The sequence below is a fragment of the Magnolia sinica genome, chromosome 1 (genome assembly GCF_029962835.1).
Source record: "Magnolia sinica isolate HGM2019 chromosome 1, MsV1, whole genome shotgun sequence".
In the NCBI taxonomy this organism is placed as follows: Eukaryota; Viridiplantae; Streptophyta; class Magnoliopsida; order Magnoliales; family Magnoliaceae; genus Magnolia; species Magnolia sinica.
The window spans coordinates 7048922-7072552 of NC_080573.1; the positions used below are offsets into that span (position 1 = coordinate 7048922).

The following is a 23631-nucleotide window of genomic DNA, read 5'->3' on the forward strand; positions in this document are numbered from 1 at the left end:
ATGGTTTAAGTTCCCTTTTTCAGTTCATGCTTGTAAATACACTCTGCATCACAAACACGATTAAATCAGGCTATTAAACGGTATCAATGATTGTAAATCTATGAATAACTAGGTCTGATATGCAATATTTGACCCTCAACACAACCCCCAACCAGCATTTTGCTAGTCCCGAGCAAAATATGCGAAAAATAAGTTGAGAATTACAGAACAATTTTTATAAACTCGAGTGATTTTTGTAGAATAATCTAGATATGAGAATTCTCAGATTCATGAATGTTGGATATTACTTTCTCCTAGACTCAAGCACACGGTAAACTTCATAATCAAGTTCAAAGTATTATTCCATTAATTAGAAAAATTCTAATCATTGAGATCTATGAGCATACAGTGTAATCTCAGCTTATCATCATTAAAATTCACTTCTCTGTTTCAGGATATCATTGGTAACCAATAAGAAGATTCATGATAACCAAAACTTGCCTCACAGATCATCTTTTCATTCCTTCAGCTTTTGATTTTTCCATTAAAAGTAACGCCAAGAAGGGGAATCAAATCCTCACCTACAGGGAGCAAACCTATGAAGAAGATTGTACACCCAAATTTTTTTCACATATTATTCATAGGGAATTAAATCTACACCTATAGGGAGCAAACCTATGGTGTAGACCATTCGCCCAATCCTTTCAATTTCTCAGGTTGGTTCCTTTCAAGCTTAGTGAGTACCAAGTAAATCCTTCAATATCAAACTGAAACCTTAACGTGAAAGCGAGATGTGACATGTGAGATCATAACTCAATCACTGTTTACAACTTCTAATTTTGGATTAACAATTCAAACTTAACTATGAAATCCAACAGATACTGAATCCAAGCGTCTTAAATTACCAACATTACGTATCTTGAAATTCCAAGTGCCCTAGATGGCCGTCAAAAAACCCTTCGAATTCACAAGAAAGTCCAGAAAAATTTTTAAAATTTCACAATTTTTGCTCAAGACCAAGAAAATGCTGATTAGGAAACCTAATCTCCCACCCCCAACCTAAAATCTACATTGTCCTCAATGTAAACAAATAAGCATGCAATGCACATAGGACAACAAAAATATAAGAGGAGTGATGGAAAGATAGTACCTGGATGGAGAATCAAGAGGCTTTCTCAAAAATATCAACGTAAAAGCGAGTCAGCACAAGAGAGAAATCAACAAAAGTAAAATAAAAATAATAAAAATGAAATCCTACCTACACCACTTTCGCAGGTACTCTCGATTGCATTTAGCGTATGCAACAAGCCTTTAAACCCCTGGTTGCCCCTAGTGGACGAGTTGTAGTCTCGTGAGGGTTTGTAGTAATGTTACCCACAAACATTGAACTAACTAACTAGGAAAATGAAATGGAATGAAAAGTTAGATTGGCTCCCATGAGCGCTAAGTTTACCGTCTATCCTAAAACGGCATAAAGGAAACTATCCTAGTCCTAAGAAAGCAAGAAAAACTACTGAGTCAAGCCGCAAGGTTCCTCTTTCGGCCAATATCTTGATAAGTTTCTCAGTAAGTTCCTCAATAGGATCATCCAAAAGCCCTTTTTGCAATAGGCTTGGACGCTTTGGAGCATGACCTTCTAAAGAAACTTATGTACCTCATAAGAAACTTTCCGTTGAAGTGCTTGAGGTATCTATAGCATATACGATTCACCTGTGACAGAAGAAGTTTCATCGTTAGTATGCCATAGTGAATCAGAAACTACAAGTAGATAAAGTTTAGAAAACTTCGCAAGAAGTAATGTAGTCTCAACACATTCCGAAGTGTCAGTCTTCGGTTCAATTTTCAGTTCCTCCTCCCTTAATGGTAAACATTCAGGATCTGTGGAAGAAGGGGCTTCAGAGTAAAGGTTCGCTTGGTCCGTGACAACCACCGAGATATTGTCATGCAAGGAGTCCACCTTTTCTTGTATCATGAGGTCATTGGAATCCACAAGGTGTGCCAAGCATGAGTTCCAAGATGTGGGAAAGTCAGCTGGGAGTGACTCGTCTCCTGCATCGAAATCTGTGATGATGAGCCCAAGGATTCCATCGTCTTTTGAAGTGGATGGACGCATGCTCTCTTGCTCCAGCCCTACACAGACAGATAGAGGGTCAGTAGACGAAGTATTGATGTACGGACTCTGTTGAAGAGAAAGTGAATCGTCAAAATCCAATAGTTCAGATGGTAGCCTCAACTGGGTGGTTTTAAATTCCAGAGTCGTATTGAGTGACTTGTCCATCTCCCGAATCATATCATCATGTAATTCAGGGGAGTGGTCCAAACATGTCTCACAAGAGATAGGAGGGTTAGTTGTAATGAGCTCATCCACTTTTAAATCAGATATGTCAGGTGAGTGGAGTAGCTCATTATGACCACTCACTTCGTGCACTTCTTGATCATTGACCTGGACCAAACTTGAGATTAATTCCAGGGGAACTGGGGCTGCACATTCATGATCGTCATCCCAATACTCATCATATTCTAGTTCAGTGCAGTGCACATTTGGGATGAGATCACTTTCCTCGCATTCTATTCCCAAATTGGGTTGAGGTTCACATAAACCAACCTCTCCCTCATCAGTGAAATCTAGTGTATCCTGTGAGTGAAGTATATCATCATCATTATATTTGAAAGACACCCATGTATCTCCACCATTCTTTTGAACAGTCATTGAGATCGACTCATCGGGCAATTGAACCATATGTTCATTGATAGAATCCAACTCCTCATTTGTAATTCCAGAGTTCTTCCAAAGCGAGTTAGGATCACTTTTCTCGCATTGTATTTCTGAAATGAATTGTGGTTGAGATAACTGAGCCTCCTCTATCTTATCAAGGCGCGAATTAAGCGCTTCCAACGATTTTCTCATTTCCGTGAGATAGGCCAGGCTACGCTGAGCTAAATCCTCTTGGATTGTTTCTGGTTGGATATCAATGATAGGGTATCCAAGAGGGTAATCATTATAACATATAGTTGGTTCATCTTCCAAATTTTGATGTTTCCCCTGGTAATAGTCATACTGATCATACATGGGAGAATATGATGGTTGATAATAATCCTCGTTTCCATAATTACGATCATATACGGCCCTATTAACCGATGGAACATAACGTTTTAGTCGGTTCTCAATGTCTGTTCTTGATGGAGAAAAATCTTGAGGTATACGTTGAATTCCACAACCCTCAGGCATTTCCCAATATCTCTTATCCATCTCGGCATATGCATGTACCCACGCTTCCATGGTAGAACCCTAACTCTGAGTCTAATCCTAAAAAAAAAATAAAATCCTACAGCAATACATAAAGTAAGAAGAGAAGTTAGAAAGATGTTACCAGACTAGATATTCTTATATTAAGATCCTGCAAAAGAAAACAACAGAAATTAGTTTCTAAATTTAAAAATTCTAAAGTAATGTTAGTTTTTAAACAAAAAGTCTACAAGTAGAAATTTCTAAAAATAAATTAGGAAACAAAGTTAGATTCTAAAAGAGTTAGAATTAGAAAGTTAATAAAAATAAAAAGTTAGTTTCTAAAAAGGAAAGTTCCAGAATTAGAAAATTTCTAAAAATAAAGGGAAGATGAGTTAGTTTCTAAAATTATCAAGAAACTCTAAAAAAATAAAAAAAAGAAATAACTAACCAAGTTTCTAAAAACAAAAGAGGAAAGTTTCTAAAAATAAACTATTTCTAAAAAAAATAAAATAAAAAAAATAAAAAAAATAGGAAAATACTAGAATTAGAAAATTTCTAAAATTCAAACCCTAATTCTAAAAATAGAAAAAGTAGAGGAATTAGAAAAAGATTACCAATTTAGAAGTTTATGCCAGGATCCTACAAAACAGGAAACAAATTAGTTCTAAAAATCAAATAGAAATAAAAATCTAAAACTAAAGTTAGTAAAATCTTAATCTCAAACTAATTCTAAAACTAATTAATTTCAAATAATCATAACCGTCAGTCCCCGGCAACGGCGCCAAAAACTTGTTCACTCCCCAAGTGTAGGGTTGTGATGTAGTAATAAACTCGGTAAGACCGAGGTCGAATCCACAGGGACTGATACTTGTACGTTATCTGAAACCAAGTAGAACTAGAACTAGACTAAGATGCGATCTAAACAAAATAGAATTTAAGAAATAATTGTGGAAGAATTATCTAAAACTTTAAGGAATTCAGAGGAAGGAAACTAGGGATTCAGAGGATCCACTTGTAGGGATCAGGGAGATCTTATGCCTGCATCAAGGATTATGGAGTTCAAACTGAACTTACTTGATCTGGTTTTCAAGAGATGAAAGGTATATGAATTAGAATGGATTCCATCACCAAACCATGCCCAGGAGACGATGGCGAACAACAGGACTTCCTGACGTCATAATCACAATAAGGAAAAAGAAATACTCAAAGCCATCACAGACCCATTGTAATTTCAGTCATAACAGACCATTAAAAACTAAAAACATATTCAAAGTCATTGCAGACCCATTGTAATTTCAGTCACAACAGACCATTAAAGACTAAGAAAAATATTCCTTTAATAATCAACTAAAATCAACATCAGTTCAGTCTAAACAAAAGGCACAAGCAAAAAGGTCCCCCATCACGCTGCAAGCTTCACCTCTTAGCCCTAGCTAAGAGGTTCAGCCCAACATGAATGGGCTGGATCCAAAACAAATACAATAGAAAGAAAATAATAGAAAAAAGAAAAAAACAAAAATTACTTTCCTAGCTCCCTGTTGAACATCCCACGTTGAAGCCTTCCAAAACGAGCCCTCCTGTTGCCTCTCTCTCTCTATCTGACGTCCCCTATTCAAGCATACCCTCTTCTCAACGTTTGGAACTCTTTTTATAACTTTTGGAGTGGTGGAAATCGGATTTGAGAAGCTATCGCACGCGCAGCGAAAGCCTTTTCGCAGCCAAGTTCGGGGCTTCATAACTCTTGCGTTCCTTGCATTATTTCTGTAAAATTAGCGTCTCTTGGAAATGTTTTGGCTGGCCTACACGATGGACGGTTCAGATCTGCCATATGATCAAAGATGGTGGGCCACAACTGCCTGAAAAATCCGATCTCGCGGACGTGCGTAGCCTTTCGCACGTCCGGCGCTGACGTGATCGGTGGGCCCCACAGAGGTATTTTCTGGGAAATCCACCCCGTCCATTGGATTCGGGATGAAATTTCAGTCAAGAATGAGTGGTTTTGAACGTCCATTGACGCGGCCCAAAGAAGAAATCACCCCAAAAATCGTTTTGAACGTCGCAGGACCGCCTGTTTGTGACCTCTGTATCGCGCACGTGTGCTCGCATGGGTCCAAAAGTTCAGCAAGGTTTTGTAGTAGTCGAGGCCCTCTACACGATGGACGGTTTGGATTGTCCGTACGTATGCTCTGTGGGGCCCACTAGCGTCCGTAAAAACGGACAGCGTCCGTCCGTTTTATGTGAAACGGCAGTTGCCGTATTTGAGAAGGAGACGCGGGTCAGCAGCGCTGACCCGCTGTACGTGGATTCGGTGCGGCTCGCGACAGTTGTGTACTTTATGTACACGCTGTGTATACGGGGCCCACTGTAATGTATATGCAAGATCTGATCCATCCATTTGTTTCCTCATCTTATTTAAACCGCCCAGGCCAAAGTTGAGACAGTTCCAGATATCAGGTGGGCCCAGAATCAACGGTTTATGGGCTGATCTGTCAGTTGGGGCACTTCCATAGTGATCCGAGGGCTGAAATTTGATATGTACGGTTAATTTATGGCCCTCAGGCCATGTATGAAGTTTTGAGCCAATCAGATGGTGAGAACTATGTGATCTTGCATTTTCACCAATTTTGGGCCTCTTTAACGTGAATAACTTGATTTCCTCGGATCCCTGGTGTGTAATTCCATCGATCTTGGTCCCCTGGAGTCCGTCCCTTGCCTTGGGTGTCATCAGAGCGTCAAATCCATGGTTTAAGTTCCCTTTTTCAGTTCATGCTTATAAATACACTCTGCATCACAAACACGATTAAATCAGGCTATTAAACGGTATCAATGATTGTAAATCTATGAATAACTAGGTCTGATATGCAATATTTAACCCTCAACAGAACCCTAGTAAATGGGTGCTAGGAGCCAAAAATGGGGTACTACGGAAGTTATCGGCGCCGGATTCGGCGATCGAGAATTTTGTGAGCCCAGTTTTCGAGTTTGGGGCATGACAGAAAACCTTAGCCGGTTGACTATCGTTTTATCATAAGCATCCATATAGCATAAAGCATCCCATACGTACTTTGCACCCCATACTTGATTATTTCGAATGTATGCTCTGCAGCTTGCCGATATAGTCGGAACCTACCCATCAGAAATTCGGCAATCATCATTGTCATTGTATCACATTACATTTTCTGCACATAAGAACTAACCTTATTCTTCAGAAATTAGTCAGATCTTGTGAAGTAATGACCGTATGTTCGTATGGGCAGAGTAGGTACCTAACACCTTCCCTCTTTGTAGCCGTAGTCCCTTAGAATTTATGAAATGTAAACTCATGAGTTATATTAGGGTTAATTAAGGATCTTCGAGTCCTTAATCTTAAGTGTTTCTATGGGGTTTAACTGACTATAGAATCGTAATAATTGGTTAGTGGCAACTCTGGTCAAATATAACACCCTTTTACCCCAAATAAAAACCCTTGAGCGAGGCAACCAATGTAAAATCGAGAGTCGATCTCCCGTCCCCTTGAGAAATCTTCTCTCCAGCGCCCACACGACCACGTCATAAAGTACTTAATCCTTATAATTCGTACTAATTGAAAATGAGACTGCATTATTCGATTATCTTAGTCTCGTTAACCCTTTTTATCCAGCCAATTGAATAAGGCGAATGATATGCTTTATCGTAGGTAGTTGGAACTTATCCACCATCACCTTCGAGATGATGTTCTCACTACTGTCACTATCTATGATTACATCACAAACCTTGCCATTGACTCTACACCACATACAAAATATATTGTGCCGCTGCAGGTGTATTTTCTTCTTTGGAGTGTACAATAATCATCTCATGACAAAGGTTTCATCATGATCTTTAGCCAATCATTATTCGTCACTAGCTCCTTTCTTAGTGGCTTGTTCATCATCATCAAATTCAGGGCCTTCTTTGACTACATCACCTTTAGTATCCTATTCGTTAATGGCTAAGTGGGCTGCGGGGTATTGATGGCAGGTGTTTGATAAGTAGCTTGGTTGACCACAAAGGTAATAATTGTTCGACCTTACCTGACCATAAAGATTTGGATTGCTACTCGGACCCGCTGTTGTGAGCACCACACATTTAGGCTTAGATGGACCGCTCCCCATGTCATAGTTATATGGTTGTAAGAGATTGATGACGTCCTCCTACTGGTTCCTTTCCTTTGTTCAGCATTGAATCTTACATGAGACGCATCATGGGGGGTCGATCGAAGGATAAGGCCGAGTAAGGACTCTTACAAGCTATTTTTTCCTTTTTCCATACATGTTAACTGGACTGCTTCATCTATGGTCCCAACCGGTTGCATCTGATCTCAGTCATGAATTATCGTCGTAACTCACTTATGAATCGTGCTACCTTTTGTGATTCGGTCTCCGATAAGTCATTTCGTGTTGCTAATTGCTAGAATTCTTCAGTGAAATCTGTGATGTTTCGATTACCCTGCCAGTAATTTTGGTATTACTAAAACATAAATGCTCGTAATCACTTGGGAGGAATCGTGATCGAAGAAGGCATCTCATCCTTGGTCATGATTGGATGGACGTTTTGTTCTGTCGGGTAAATAAAAGTTGTAATTGCTCCCACCATGCAGAAGCACTAGATTTTAATTCGAATGTTACTAATTTTACATTTTTATGTTTTGACATATACATATAATTAAAATATCATTATACTTCGGCTAACCAATCGAGGAAATCTTTATACGCAATAAGCCATTAAAATTGAAAAGTTTGGCCTTATCTCGATAGTCTTTTTTAGCACGATCTAATCGATCCCTTCCATGGACCGGTCATCGAGAAAAGCCACCATCGATGTCCTCTTTACTAGAGCTCGACTCTACGATTCACCTCCGGAAGTACTTTACGAAAATTGGAGTTGTGTTATACAATGACCACGGGTGGCTGAGCATTGCCTTGGATTTGGGGAGAAATTAGGTTATCCGCAATATGGTCAAGGGTTTCCTACAGCCCATGTATTGTCAATTAACTCTTTAAGTGGAAAGCTTCTATTCTTCCCAATAGATAACGAATTCTTAAATCACCATCTACAAGATTTTGGTACATTTCGTCGTTACTTGCCATCAGTCCAAGGGGAGTCATTGCTTTGATACCAATTGACATAGAAAAGGACGTGATGGGGTCAATCACCGTCTTCCCTAGGGATAACTACTCCAAATCCACGAAGCTTCTCTGGAATACTCACAGAGATTCCTCGAATCCACGAGGGATGAAAAAAAAATAATTTCTGATAATTTAAAATAAATTATCGATGATAAAAAAAAAATTTGAATTTAGAATCCTTTAAATAATGAACTCAAACATTTTCAGACTCCCTTAGAACGTGACTTACTATTAATAGTAAACTTATTATATATTTATAGTACGTCATGATTTCAACTATACTTCAGGTTTTTGGCTAAAAATAGTAAGTCTCCAATTTGGCCTAAGTTATTCTTCTAATTTTTGTAAGCTTTTTCAATGTTGGGCACGACTCCTAAAATTCAAAGGATCAAAAGTTAGGACCGATGAATGGAGTCTCAACCGTAAATTTGACGGAATCTTACAAATTTAATGCCGGCAACCACACATGACCGGTTGGTTGGCTAAACTAGCTTCTTCTGCTCCACAATAATATATGATGCGGAAAAACTCATTTTCATTTCTTAGATATGAATGCTTTTTGGTTCTTACCAAACAGATCACTTCCGCCGCAAATAGGGCCTTCTCGAGTCCATCTTTACCATGAAAGTATCCCCAAGAGTGAGAAAGTTGTTGCAAAAATATTGATTTTAATAAAAATATTTTAATAATAAAATATAATATAATATAAAAAGTTGTTTTGAAAAACACTTTTCTACGAGTTTTTTGAAATAGTCCCACATGGAAAAGAGAAGAGAAAAACTTGTGGTTTATATGAAGGAAGTAATATTTACCTACCTAGTCCGTGGACTATGGACCTTGCGTGTTCCAGTGCTACGCACTGGAACACCCGAGGGCGCTCGCGCTCGGGCTCGGGCACGGGCACAGGCACGGGCTCGGTCTCGGTCTCGGTCTCGGTCTCGGTCACGGGCTCGGGCTCGGGTTCGGGCTCGGTGCGAGGGCGTGGGCAAGTGAAAAGAGCTGTTGCAGTAGAAACTGTAATAGCTAAGCCATTAGTGCAGGATCCAGCTGTAACTGCTGCATGGCTAGCCCAACAGCTAGAAAACGGCTAGCTGTTGTCTCACAACAGTCAGCATGCAGCAGCTTGATGGTCCATGCACAATAGTCAGAAAACGGCCATAAAACGGCTAGTTTTCCAACAGCCAGAAATGGCTTAATGGAATTTAAGTCTCTGGACCATAACCCTCTAGCCACCATAGCCTATAAAAGGACCTGTATGGGTTTCCAAACCATCTCAACTCACTCCAGCAAACCCATACAACTCCAACAACCAGCCCCTCTCCACTTATATATTCTAGTGTTTCCAGCAACATAGCAAGCCTTAAACCTTAGCTTGAAGAACAGACCAGCGGTGTGGTCTAGAACGGTTCAACTGAACCAGTAGCTGAAGATTTGAACTGGCCTGTGCAGAAGTTTTTCTCTTCTTTTCTTCTTCTTTTGGGATTTTTTCTTTTATATTGTAATACTGCCAGAAAGCGTGTAATTGAGTTTCATTTGGTGGGCCTTCGTGTTTACTGAACGCAGACCCACACCAGGCTCGTCGTATCCTAGAAGCTATTTGCCTGTAACCTACCAGTATACTCAATTCACTTAAGTAGGGGCAAATAACGCTTTAAGGACAGCGTTTCAGATGTGCTTCAGCCTGTCCTGATTTCTGATTATTTTGCACCTTTTGGTTTCCACATTATACAGAAATACATTAATCTGTATAATTTTCAACAATCTTAAAGCGTTATTTTACTGATGGAAGCTGACAGTGTTTCATCCATCAAGTTGATGAATCAGGACTTGATACGTCTTGGTCGGTTCGATGGAACCAATTTTACAAGATGGCAAGACAAGATGAAATTTCTCTTGACGGCACTGAAGATCTATTACATATTAGATCCAAATTTGCAAGCACTACCTGAGGCAACTGACAACGACATACCTGAACAAGTAGCTGCCCGCATCAAAAGAGCCGAAGACGAACTCTTGTGTCGAGGACACATTCTGAACACTCTCTCCGACTGCCTGTATGATCTGTACCAACAGACGTCATCAGCAAAGGAGATCTGAGCCGCTTTGGAATTCAAATACAAGGGTGAAGAAGAAGGTACCAATAAGTTTCTCATCGCCAGGTATTTTGACTTCAGCATGGTAGATAATAAACCGCTGCTGCTCCAAATCCAAGAATTGCAGCTAATAGTAAACAAAATCAAAGCGATAAAAATCGATCTTCCTGAATCATTCCAAGTCGGGGCTATAATCGCCAAATTGCCACCGATGTGGAAAGACTATAGAAAGAAGTTGCTGTATAAAACCGAGGACTACACACTGGAACAAATCAGAAATACCTTAGGATTGAGGAAGAATCCCGTAACTGTGATAGAAAAAATGAGAACGGGAATACCTCGTCCAAGGTACATGCTGTAAAAAACACTAATAACAAACATCCCGAGAAGGACGATTCCCTAAAACTTAATAAAGGAAAATTCAAGAAGAACACCCAAAAGAAGAACAAAAAGTTCAAGGGCCCATGCCATGTCTGTAAAAAAATCGGGCACTATACTCAAGTATGCCGCTATCGCAAATCCAAAAAAGAGGTAAGTGCAGTAGAAGAAGGCGATATCGTGGCTATGATCATTGAGGTGAATACCATCCAAGGCAAAGTTTCAGGCTGGTGGTATGATACTGCCGCTACTGTACATGTGTGCTACGACAAATCAGCCTTCAAAACCTATGAGAAATTAACCAATGGTCAAGAAGTCCAAATGGGTAATGAAGTCCGATCGAAGGTCGTCGGCAAATGAATTGTCAAACTGATATTCAACTCTAGAAAGAAAGTGATTCTAACTAATGTACTGCACGTCCCAGACATGAGGCGAAACTTAGTTTCTGGGGACCTTCTGGGAAAACCAAGCATACGGGTGGTGTATGAGTCAGGTAAACTGATTCTTTCCAAAAATGAGAATTTTGTCGGAAAGGAATATGCTTGTAACGGAATGGTTAAGTTTTCTCTGAATGAAAGTAACACTTCTGCATATATGGTTGAATCCGCTGGACTGTGGCATGATAGACTAACTCATATAGGGCATAATATGTTGAAGTTCATGGTTAAGAATGGTTTAATCTCATACACAGATAATGAAACCGAAAAATGTGAAGTGTGCATAAGATCCAAAATAACAAAGAAACCTTTTCCAAGTGTTGAAAGATCGTCTCAAATATTGGATCTTGTGCACAGTGACATCTGTTGGTTAAATAGCATTCTTACTTGTGGAGGTAAACGGTACTTCATAACCTTTATAGATGATTGCTCTAGGTATGTGTATGTGTACCTATTAAAAAGTAAAGATGAAACATTAAGCATGTTTAAAATATATAAAGCAGAAGTGGAGAATCAATTGAATGAGAAAATAAAAATTCTCCGTAGCGATAGAGGAGGAGAATACTTCTCCAATGAATTCGATAACTTCTGTGAAGAACATAGATTGAGACATCAATGTACAGCGCCATATACACCTCAACAAAACGGAATAGCTGAAAGAAAGAATAGAACATTAGTAGAAATGGTAAACTTAATGCTGATAAGAGCAAAGTTGCCACTAAGTTTATGGGGAGAGGCACTGCTTGCAGCATGCCATATAATAAACAGAATTCCATCTAAAAAAATATAAAATATCTCCATATGAAACATGGAGAGGTAGAAAATCTAACCTAGGATATCTAAAAGTGTGGGGGTGTCTTGCATATTGCAGAACCCCTGATCCAAAAAGAACTAAGCTAGGACCAAGAGCTATTAAGTGCGCTTTTGTAAGGTATGCACAAAATAGTAAAGCTTATAGACTTCTAGACATAGAGTCTAATACAATAATAGAATCAAGAAATGTTGAGTTCTTTGAAAACTCACTATTCTTGGAGTCAAAGGATGATGAAATCCAAACTCCTAATAAAGAACCAGATAGCACAGCTCCACAGATGGTAGAAGCTCCTATTGAGCCTCGTAGGAGTCAAAGAACAAGAATAGAGAAGAGTCTTGGAGATGACTTTATAGACTCACAACGTGTCATTTTCCATCTAGTAGAAGGGGATAGAAAAAATGTTATAAGAAAAATACATATAGTAATGACTATAGAAGATGATCTTAAAACATATAAAGAGGTCATATCCTCTAGAGACTCAGCTTTCTGGAAAGAAGCTATAAATGATGAAATGGAATCCATACTATCAAATCAAACATGGGAACTAGTTAACTTACCTCCAGGTTCTAGACCCATAGGTTGTAAGTGGGTATTTAGAAAGAAATATCACACTGATGGGACTATCCAAACCTTTAAAGTTCGACTAGTAGCTAAGGGTTTTAGACAAAAAGAAGGGATATATTACTTTGACACATACTCTCCTGTAGCTAGGATAACATCCATTAGGATATTATTTGCGCTAGCTTCAATACATCATCTTCACATCCACCAAATGGATGTAAAGACTGCATTCCTGAATGGTGACCTCAACGAGGAGGTATACATGGAACAACCTGAAGGATTCGTTCTACCAGGAAATGAAAACAAAGTATGTAGATTAATCAAATCATTGTATGGATTAAAATAAGCACCAAAACAGTAGCATGAGAAGTTTGATTCCAAAATACTTTCTCATGTTTCATATATAATGTAGCTGACAAATGCATATATTCTAAAGTAGATGGTAGTTATATCGTTATTATTTGTCTGTATGTTAATGACATGTTAATAATAAATAATAAAATGGAAGATGTAACTGAAACAAAAAGATTTCTATCTTCCATATTTAAAATGAACGATCTTGGACAAGTTGATACCATTCTTAGTATCAAAGTTAAAAAACATTGTGGGGGTTATGCTTTGTGTCAATCTCATTATATTGAGAAGATACTAAATAAGTTTAACTATTTAAATATAAAAGAAGCAAAGACCTCATTTGATCCAAGTATCAAGCTAAAAGAAAATACTGGAAGAATCATTGCACAATTAGAATATGCGAGTGCTATAGGGAGTCTTATGTATGCTATGCAATGCACTAGACCTGATATTGCATATGCCGTGAGTAAACTTAGTAGGTTTACTAGTAACCCCAGTACTGAACACTGGAATGCAATAAGTAGAGTCCTTGGTTACTTAAAAGCAACCAAAGACTTAGGACTATTTTATTTAGAGTTTCCTGCCGTATTGGAAGGATATACCGATGCAAGCTGGATATCGAGTGCAGGGGACAACAAGTCTACTACAGGATGAGTTTTCACCCTAGGAGGTGCAGCTGTATCTTGGGGATCCAAGAAATAGACTTGTATAACGCATTCGACTATGGAGTCTGAATTTATAACCCTGGCTACAACAGGCAAAGAGGCTGAGTGGCTAATCTATTAGAAATTTCTTTCTGTGTAAAGCCTATATCGGCTGTGTCACTACATTATGATAGTGAAGACACATTAGCTAGAGCCTATAGCTAGAGGTGGGCATCGGTCCTGATCGGAGCGGATTGGGTTCAACCCGATCAGATCCGAAATGGCCATGGATGGACCCGGACTCGATCAGATCCGGAATCAAATCCGGGTCACTTGACCCGAACAGATCCGATACATAATTAGTCTGACCCGAACAGAGTCCAACTCGGTCAGAGAAATCGAGTCTGATCGAGTTGGGTACGATTCGGATTCGTATGAATTTAATTTAATTTTTCATATAATGTGGCCCACTTCAACCTTTAATATATGTTATTTTTTTTCTCAATGCCTTAATTGATATGTCAAAATGGATAAACGGTTTAGATAAAACATATACATCAAGGTGGGCCCCACATAGCTATACAAAAACTATCCGTTTTTGTGTTTATGTTTTTACCGAACGTATAAAATAACGTGCACTGCACGAAAGCACCCAGCTTCTTTTTTATATATGTACAGTGAGTGGGACTTGCTGTAATGAACTTAGCAAGTTATGTGGGTCTTATCATGGGGTATGTGTTATATCTAAACCGTTCATCTATTTGGTAAGCTCGTTATAAGGCTTACAATGAAAAATAAGACAGATATAACTATCAAGTGGACCGCACGAAATATTTAATGGTGAAAATCATTTGAGGCTGCTACTTGTGGTGTGGTCCACATGATCTTTGGATATTAATAATTTTTTAAATAATATACTAAGATGATCTCTAAAAACATATGAACGGTGTAGATATAATAAATACATCACTGTGAGGCCCATATACCTTTAATCTCCTTTGAACTGTTCGTACAACTCGGAGTACGAGGAGCGCCGGTCTCGTCCTTGCACAGAAACGGACTGGCTTACTCCCGCCTGTTGACGTGTCGTGCAAGTAACCCATTTTCATATCTGAGTGAACTCTGTTGGGGCCCACCATGAATGCATGTGGTGTATCCATGCCGTCCATTTGTTTTTTCAGATTATTTTAGCTGTTGAACCCAAAATTGATGAATATTCAAAGCTTAAGTGGACCACACCATAAGAAAAAGTAAAAATATTATTTTTTACTCCGGATCTGGCCGGATCGGAACGGTCCGGATCTATTCGGATCGGGTTTTCGGATCGGAACGGTCCGGATTAACCACTATCCGATCTCGATCCGAAAACTAGTCGGATCTAAATGATCTTATCCGATCCTACCCGATCCAGGCCGTCGGTTCTGTTCGGAACGGGTCTGATCGGGTCTGATCGGGTCGGATTCACCGGATCGGTTAGAAAATGCCCACCTCTACCTATAGCGGGACTTATAATGGTAAGTCTAGACATATTAGTCTTCGACATGATTATGTCAGATAATTGATTCGAGATGAAATCATTGCTATTTCTTATGTAAAATCAAGCAATAACCTGGTAGATCCTTTCACTAAACCTCTACCGAGAGAGGTAGTAAAGGCTACATGTAGAGGGATGGGGTTGAAACTCTTCAACCAAAGTTCCACCAGTGATAGTAACCCAACCTAAAGTCAGAAAATCTCTAATTTTGGGTTTAATGGGTAAGAACAAGTCACTGATATGTGGAAAGTTTTTCAGCACTAAAATTATAAAACCTCATCCATAATAGATAAGTGCTGAGCGTTACGATAGAGGGTTGAGTTTTAGAACTCTTAATGAAATCCAGTCTATAAGGACAAGTATCTTATAGTAACGGAGATACTGGAAGGATTTCACGTATATGAACGTAGAGATGGTGCCGTCTCTCATGAGAGTTAAAAGTTTTTTGTCGGGATCATTTATGAATTAAGATAAGCACATGGCCATTAATTGTGCTGAGAAAGATTATGGGAACTCTAACAAACATATAGCGAATATGTGTATGGTATTTCCAATTCTGTTATTTAGGAATAACCGGTTCAAAGCTGCGGCTACCAGTCATTTCGACAGAGTTTTGAAATACTCACACTAAGGAAAGATTAAAATCGAAAGATATATTTCTTTATGCATATAAGTAAATTATTTTGGCAGTATTGTTTAAACGAGAAAATATTTTTATAAAAATCAAGTGGGGGATTGTTGCAAAAATATTGATTTTAATAAAAATATTTTAATAATAAAATATAATATAATATAAAAAGTTGTTTTGAAAAACACTTTTCTATGGGTTTTTTGAAATAGTCCCACATGGAAAAGAGAAGAGAAAAACCTGTGGTTTATATGAAGGAAGTTGAGTATTATAATATTTACCTACCTAGTCCGTGGACTATGGACCTTGCATGCACTGGCGTGCGCACTCGCGCTCGGGCTCGGGCACGGGCTCAGGCTCGGTCTCGGTCTCGGTCTCAGACTCGGACTTGGACTCTGTCTCGGTCTCGGTCACGGGCTCGGGCTCGGTGCGAGGGCGTGGGCATGTGAGGCAGTGTGGCTGTAGAGGCGCTAGTGGCGCGCTTTGCACTAGTTTTCCAATAGCCAGAAATGACTTAATGGAATTTAAGTCTCTGGACTATAACCCCCTAGCCACCATAGCCTATAAAAGGAGGACCTGTATGGGTTTCCAAACCATCTCAACTCACTCCAGCAAACCCATACGAACTCCAACAGCCAGCTCCTCTCCACTTATATATTCTAGTGTTTCCAGCAACATAGCAAGGCTTAAACCTTAGCTTGAAGAACAGATCAGCGGTGTGGTCTAGAACGGTTCAACTGAACCAGTAGCTGAAGATTTGAACTAGCCTGTGCAGAAGTTTTTCTCTTCTTTTCTTCTTCTTTTGAGATTTTTTCTTTTATATTGTAATACTGCCAGAAAGCGTGTAATTGAGTTTCATTTAGTGGGCTTTCGTGTTTGCTGAATGCAAACCCACATCAGGCTCGTCGTATCCTAGAAGCTATTTGCCAGTAACCTACCAGCATACTCAATTCACTTGAATAGGAGCAAATAACGCTTTAAGAACAGCGTTTCAGACGTGTTTTAGCCTGTCCTGATTTCTGATTATTTTGCACTTTTCGGTTTCTACATTATACAGAAATACATTAATCTGTATAATTTCCAACAAAAGTAAGAGAAAACGTGCAGCAACTTCCGGGCAACCAAAGAGACAAGGAGAGAAGGGATTCAACGGTGTGCAGCCCCTCAGCCACATTTTCTGGTGTCCGCACCTTCTTTTTCAATGACGTCCTCACATAAGCTGATCCAACAAATGCACATGCAGTGCACACGGTACATCTCTGTCATGCTACGTCAGAGAGCCTATACTGCACGCCAGACAACTCCCATCAATCAATGGCAAAGACATAAGTACTGTGTGGAAGGGGAAGCCGGAAAGCTAATTACAAGGATAAACTTGGCGAACGCAAAATCCAACTACGTTTTGTATTCCTAAAATTTCCTTTCCTTTATTTATAATGCATGCAATATCCTGTGAATATCCACGAATTTTCCCTTTGCGGGTAAAAGGTATAAAATTATCATCACTACGTACGATAGATATGGCATGTTTATTATATATAGCTTTGCTGGGCGCGGATTAGGTACTACCCCCGCCTGTTCGGATCTCGGGACAGGCAGATGCTCCGATGACCACTGAGGGGACCTCGTAATATATTAATTTTATCCACACCGTTCATCTATTTTTCCATATCAGTTTAAATTATGAATCCAAAAATAGATACTATCTAATGCTCAAATGGACGACACATTGGAGATTAAATTCCTAGCGTTGAAAATTTCTTGGGACCATAGATATAAAATAGAAGTATTAGATCAAGATGATATTTGTTGTTTCAATTCTCCCATGTCTATAAGACTGTATCAACAGGTTGGATGGCAAATAAAAAATACTGTGGATCCTAAGAAGGTTTCAATGGTGGGCGTCCTTAGCTGCGCTGCTTCCTGTGGTGTGGTCCATTTGAGATTGGATATGTCTTATTTTTGGCCCAGTATTCTAAAATGATATGGAAAAATGGTTGGACGGTGTGGATATAATTCATACTTCACGGTGGCCCTTCAGTGGTCCTCGGAGCCTCCGCCTGTCCCGAGCTCCGAACAGGCGGGGGTTGTAACTAATCCGCGCTCACGGGCAGGAGCTTTGAGTGACCACCGTAATGTATGGGTTTTACCCACACCGTCCATCCATTTTTCCTTATCATTTCAGGATAAATTGAAAGGATCAGAACACATTGTGGGAAAATGGAAAGGAAATTTATTGAAGAAGATTATAAACCCATCTTACACAAAAAATGGACCCGACTTATACAAACCTAAAAATCCCAGGGGATGAGTATCATAAAATTATCACTAAAAAACACAACAACTAAATGAGCGGTTGTGATTAACCAGAAAGAAAGATGAAGAAAAATAAAGGGTAGAAGAGCCGAAAAAGGGTAGAAGAGCCGAAAACTTACCTGTGGTGGTAGTGTTAATTAATGGAGGAACCAAAGCGGGAGTAAGAGGAGAAGGAGCCAGTGCTATGGCTAACTCTTCATAGAACTTGTAAATCTCAAACCTCAAATTGCAACTCAACCCAACAACTCTCCCACCTTGTTTTCCATCACAGCACACCCGAATCTGAGAGATTGCACCTTGTAAGCACTCATAGCAATCTCTCCTTGACAGATCATTTGTGCATTGCATAAGTCCATATATCGTTTGGGAGTTCGTGAAATTCGTTTCATTAGTAGCATACATACGCATGGTCGACGGGCCAAAAGCTGCCTTCAAAGCAAGAAATTTCATCTGGCCCAAAATCAGATTAAACCGATCTGGGTCTGATACATTTTGCGTATTCGACACAGAAAACCTTGGGTTATTATCAGACGATGACGAGATTCGTTGGTTGGAGTAGTGCAAGAGACACGTATCATACCATACAGTTGCAGTCCTATTGGAGCACATTGAGGTGATTTCTAGCTGTGCGGCCTTGAGGCAATCAAGGCATTTGTGTGGTGTAATGTCGCCTCTGCACTGTGCAAGGCCGTAAATTCGGTTTGGGTTTTCTCCGATCGTGAGGTTGGAGAAGCCAGTGAATGAAGCATTGGAGGAAAGAAAAGAGAGGAGGAGATTAAGGTTAGCCTTGAATGTGCTATTAGGACTGTAATTAGCTGCATCAGCACATGTGAGATTAAGATATGAAGTGCTAGTAGGGAGAGGGAAGACGAAGAGTAGCAGGGACGAAAGGAGGAGAAATTCAAAGAGTCTTGAGAGGAGGATTGGGATCAACATCCGTTGGGATTCTGATGTGGAACTACACATGAGGGAATGGTTACCGAGCTTTTGAAGAGAAAGTGATGAGAAGGGTGCATGGGTTGGGGTTGGTTAGTTTTAACTCTTGGTTAGGTTAAGATGGAATCAAACCTTTCGAATGGCCCCACAGACGGAAAAGAAGCGCCATCTGTATATATATACACTGATCGTGGCCACCCAACAAACAAAACAATCAAAACATCCCACTCCACCTAATTTCTAGAGGCTGACTCAAAGCAGATAAAATGGAAAAAAAAAATTGTAGCCCAAACCAAGATTACTGAGATATGCAGCTGCCCATGTAATGGTTCATTGAAACCAACCCTTTCTACACCTCAACAGTCTCGCAGCAACTAAAAGGGTGGTTTTAAAGCCCAACAGGACCCGAGTCAGCTAATACTAGGGCTGTACGCGAACCGAGTTAGCTCGGTTAACTCGCTCAACTTGACTCGGAAAAGCTTGATCCGACACTGTTTGAAACCGAGTTTGAGCTGAGTTGAGTTGATTTTTGGAGCTCGAAAAAATATCGAGCCATGTTCGAGCATGGCTGAGCTCGAATCGACTCGGATCAAACCTCAACTCGATTTGAACTCGGATTGAACCAGTTCAGTGAGTCGACTATTTTGATATTGATGTTGCTCACCAAGTGTTTGACGAAATGACTCAACAAAGTGTTGTTTTGGGTTCAAGCACCCATAGGTGGTGAAAATCCAGGACGGTGTGAGTCTGTGGTCGTGTGTACTCAAAAAAAAAAAAAAACTCATATGGGCTACACCACCGGGAACAATGTAAAATTGAGCCTAAACTTCTCAAGTTCATGTGGTACGTCCTGCCTGAGTTTCTAATAGGAATGATTTTTGTGTTTTTTCCCTTCATCATCAGTTGGATGAAATATAAACACCATGTGATAGCCTGCACATAAATGAGAGCAGATTAGGTGTGGCCCTTGCCATGGGGCCCGGCCACCCTGATGTACATACTGTGTATCCACACGGTCTATCCATTTTACTAGATCATTTTAGGGCATGAGTCCAAAATCGAAGCAGATTCAAATCTCAGGTGGACCATGCTATGGAAAACAGTGTTGATTGACCACTAAAAACTTCTTACGGGCCACAAAAGTTTTTATTTAAGTTGATATTTGTTTTTGTTTTTTGTTTTCCTTTCATTTAGGTATATGTGACCTTATCAATAGGTTGGATGGTAAATAAACATCACAGCAAAATAGTAATGTGCCTGAGGAAGTTTCTGCTGGCTACGGGTTATAACCGTAGCCATAACCGTAGCTATTGACAAAATTTAATCAGTGCAGCAGTACTGCAGATCCGGCGGTAATGCCGCCAACCTCTGGACGTCTATGCGGTAGTGCTGTCCGGTTTTTTTTTTTTTAATTGAGTGGGTCCCATCGTGGGCTCACATGATTTTGAATGAGCCCCACACTCAATGTTCATGATTTTGATGGGCCCCACATCCACTCGTGCACTTTTTTTTTTTTTTTTTTATATGGATGACTTTATTCTACCTACATTTTTCTCTTATTTATATAAATATGTATATGTATGCATATAAATTATTTTTTTTCTTTTTTTCATTTCTTTCTTTATTCATTTAACAAGAATATCTTCTAAACCAAAATTAATTACTTGATGTACCCTATATGATTTTGGGGTAGGAGAAGCTACTTTAGCCAACCAACCTATTTATTTTCCAAGATTCCATTAGGTCGATGGCCAAAAATCCATTTCATTCACTTCGCGGTCAATTTCAATCAGTTCGCGATCAATTTCATTCATTTCATTTACTTCACGATCAATTCCATACATTTCACGGTCAATCCCGGGGATTTCGCTTCACTTCACGGTCAATTCCCTTCACTTCATGGTCAATTCTATGCATTTCATGGTGAATTCCCTTCACTTCACAGTCATTTTCATACATTTCACGGTCAATTCCAGCGATTCTGCATCACTTCACGGTCAAATCCCTTCATTTCATGGTCAATTCCCTTCATTTCATGGTCAATTCCATGCATTTCACAGTCAATTTCCTTCACTTCATGGTCATTTCCATGCATTTCACAGTCAATTCTGGCGATTCCACTTCACTTCACGGTCAATTCTATGTATTTCATGGTCAACTCCCTTCATTTCATAGTCAATTCCATGCATTTCACGGTCAATTCTGGGGATTCCTCTTAACTTCACGGTCAATTCAATACATTTCACGGTCAATTCCCTTCACTTCACGGTCAATTCCCTTCACTTCACTTTCATTTCCATGCATTTCATGGTCAATTATAGCGATTCCGCTTCACTTCACGGTCAATTCTATACGGAAATAATATCGATATCGTCCATAATATCGCTGATAAACGGAAATATCAGTATCCCTACAAGTTTCACTATCCAGAGATACAGAAACAATATCGATATCGTTAATAATATCACTGATAACTGGAAATATCAGTATCGCTACAAGTTTCGTTGGCCAGGGATACAAAAACAATATCGATATCGTCGATAATATTGCTAATATCTGGAAATATCAGTGTCACTACAAGTTTCACTGGCCAAGGATACGAAAACAATATCAATATCGTCAATAATATTGCTGATAAATGAAAGTATCGGTATTACTATAAGTGAAGGGAATTGACCATGAAATGAGTGGAATTGATTGTGAAATGAGTGGAATTGACCGTGAAGTAAAGGGAATTGACGGGGAAATGCATGGAAATGACCGTGAAGTGAAAGGAATTGACCATGAAATGTATTGAATTAACTGTAAAGTGAAGGAGAATCACCAGAATTGACCGTGAAATGTATGGAATTGACCATGAAATGAAGGGAGTTGTCCATGAAATACATAGAATTGACCGTGAAGTGAAGCGTAATCACCGGAATTGACCGTGAAATGCATGGAATTGACCGTGAAGTGAAAGGGAATCACCGAAATTGACTGTAAAATGCATGGAAATGACCGTGAAGTGAAGCGAATTGACTATAAAATGAATGGAAATGACCGTGAAATGAAGGGGAATCACCGGAATTGACCGTGAAATACACGGAATTGACAGTGAAGTGAAGGGAATTGATCATGAAATACATAGAATTGACCGTGAAGTGAAGGGAATTGACTGTGAAATGCATGGAATTGACCGTGAAGTGAAGGGAATTGACCGTGAAATGTATTGAATTGACCATGAAATGCATGGAATTGACCGTGAAATGAAGGGAGTTGACCATGAAATACATAGAATTGACCATGAAGTGAAGAGGAATCACCGGAATAGACCGTGAAATGCATAGAAATGACCGTGAAGTGAAGGGAATTGACTGTGAAATGAAAGGAATTGACCGTGAAATGCACATAATTGACTGTGAAGTGAAGGGAATTGACCGTGAAATGCATAGAAATGACCGTGAAGTGAAGGTAATTGTCCGTGAAATGAATGGAAATGACTGTGAAGTGAAGTGGAATTACTGGAATTGACTATGAAATGCATGGAAATGACTGTGAAGTGAAGGAATTTGACCCTGAAATGCATGGAAAAGACTATGAAGTGAAGGAAATTGACCGTAAAATGAATGGAAATGACCGTGAAGTGAAGTGAAATCACCGGAATTGACCATGAAATGCATGGAATTGACCGTGAAATGAAGGGAATTGACTGTGAAATGCACGAAATTGACTGTGAAGTGAAGGGAACTGACCGTGAAGTGAGGAGAATTGACCGTGAAGAGAAGGGGAATCATCGGGATTAACTGTGAAATGCATGAAATTGACCATGAAATGAAGGGAATTAACCGTGAAGTGAAAGGAATTTATCGTGAAATGCATTGAATTGACCATGAAGTGAAAGGGAATCGCTGGGATTGATCGTGAAATAAATGGAAATGACGGTGAAGTGAAGGGGATTGACCGTGAAATGAATTAAATTGATCGTGAAGTGAAGGGGAATTACCGGAATTAACCGTGAAATGCATGGAATTGACCGTGAAATGAAGGGAATTGACCATGAAGTGAAGGGAATTGACCATGAAGTATAGGGGAATCGTCGGAATTGACCATAAAATGCATGAAATTGATTGTGAAATGAAGGGAATTGACCGTGAAATGCACGGAATTGACCGTGAAGTGAAGGGAATTGACTGTGAAGTGCATTGAATTAACTGTGAAGTGAAAGGGAATCACCGGGATTGACCATGAAATGAATGGAAATGACTGTTAAGTGAAGGGAATCAACCATGAATTGCCTAGAATTGACCGTGATAAAAATGGAATTGACCATGAAGTGAAGGGAATTCACCGAGATTGATTGTGAAATGAATAGAAATGACTGTGAAGTGAAGGGGATTGACTGTGAAATGAATTGAATTGACCCTGAAGTGAAGGGGAATCACCGTGAAGCGAAGGGAATTAACCGTGAAATGAATTGAATTGACTGTCTATTCCCTTCACTTCATAGTCAATTTAATTCATTTCACGGTCAATCTCAATAATTCCCTTTCACTTTAAGGTCAATTCAATGCACTTCACGGTCAATTCCCTTCACTTCAC

At 39.4% G+C, this 23631-nt stretch overlaps 1 pseudogene; it reads right to left on the reverse strand.

The window, feature by feature from the left end:
* The window catches only part of LOC131238034 (cysteine-rich receptor-like protein kinase 10), a 38458-nt pseudogene extending 19317 nt beyond the window's left edge, over nucleotides 1–19141 (reverse strand).
* Between the last annotated feature and the right edge of the window lie 4490 nt (nucleotides 19142–23631).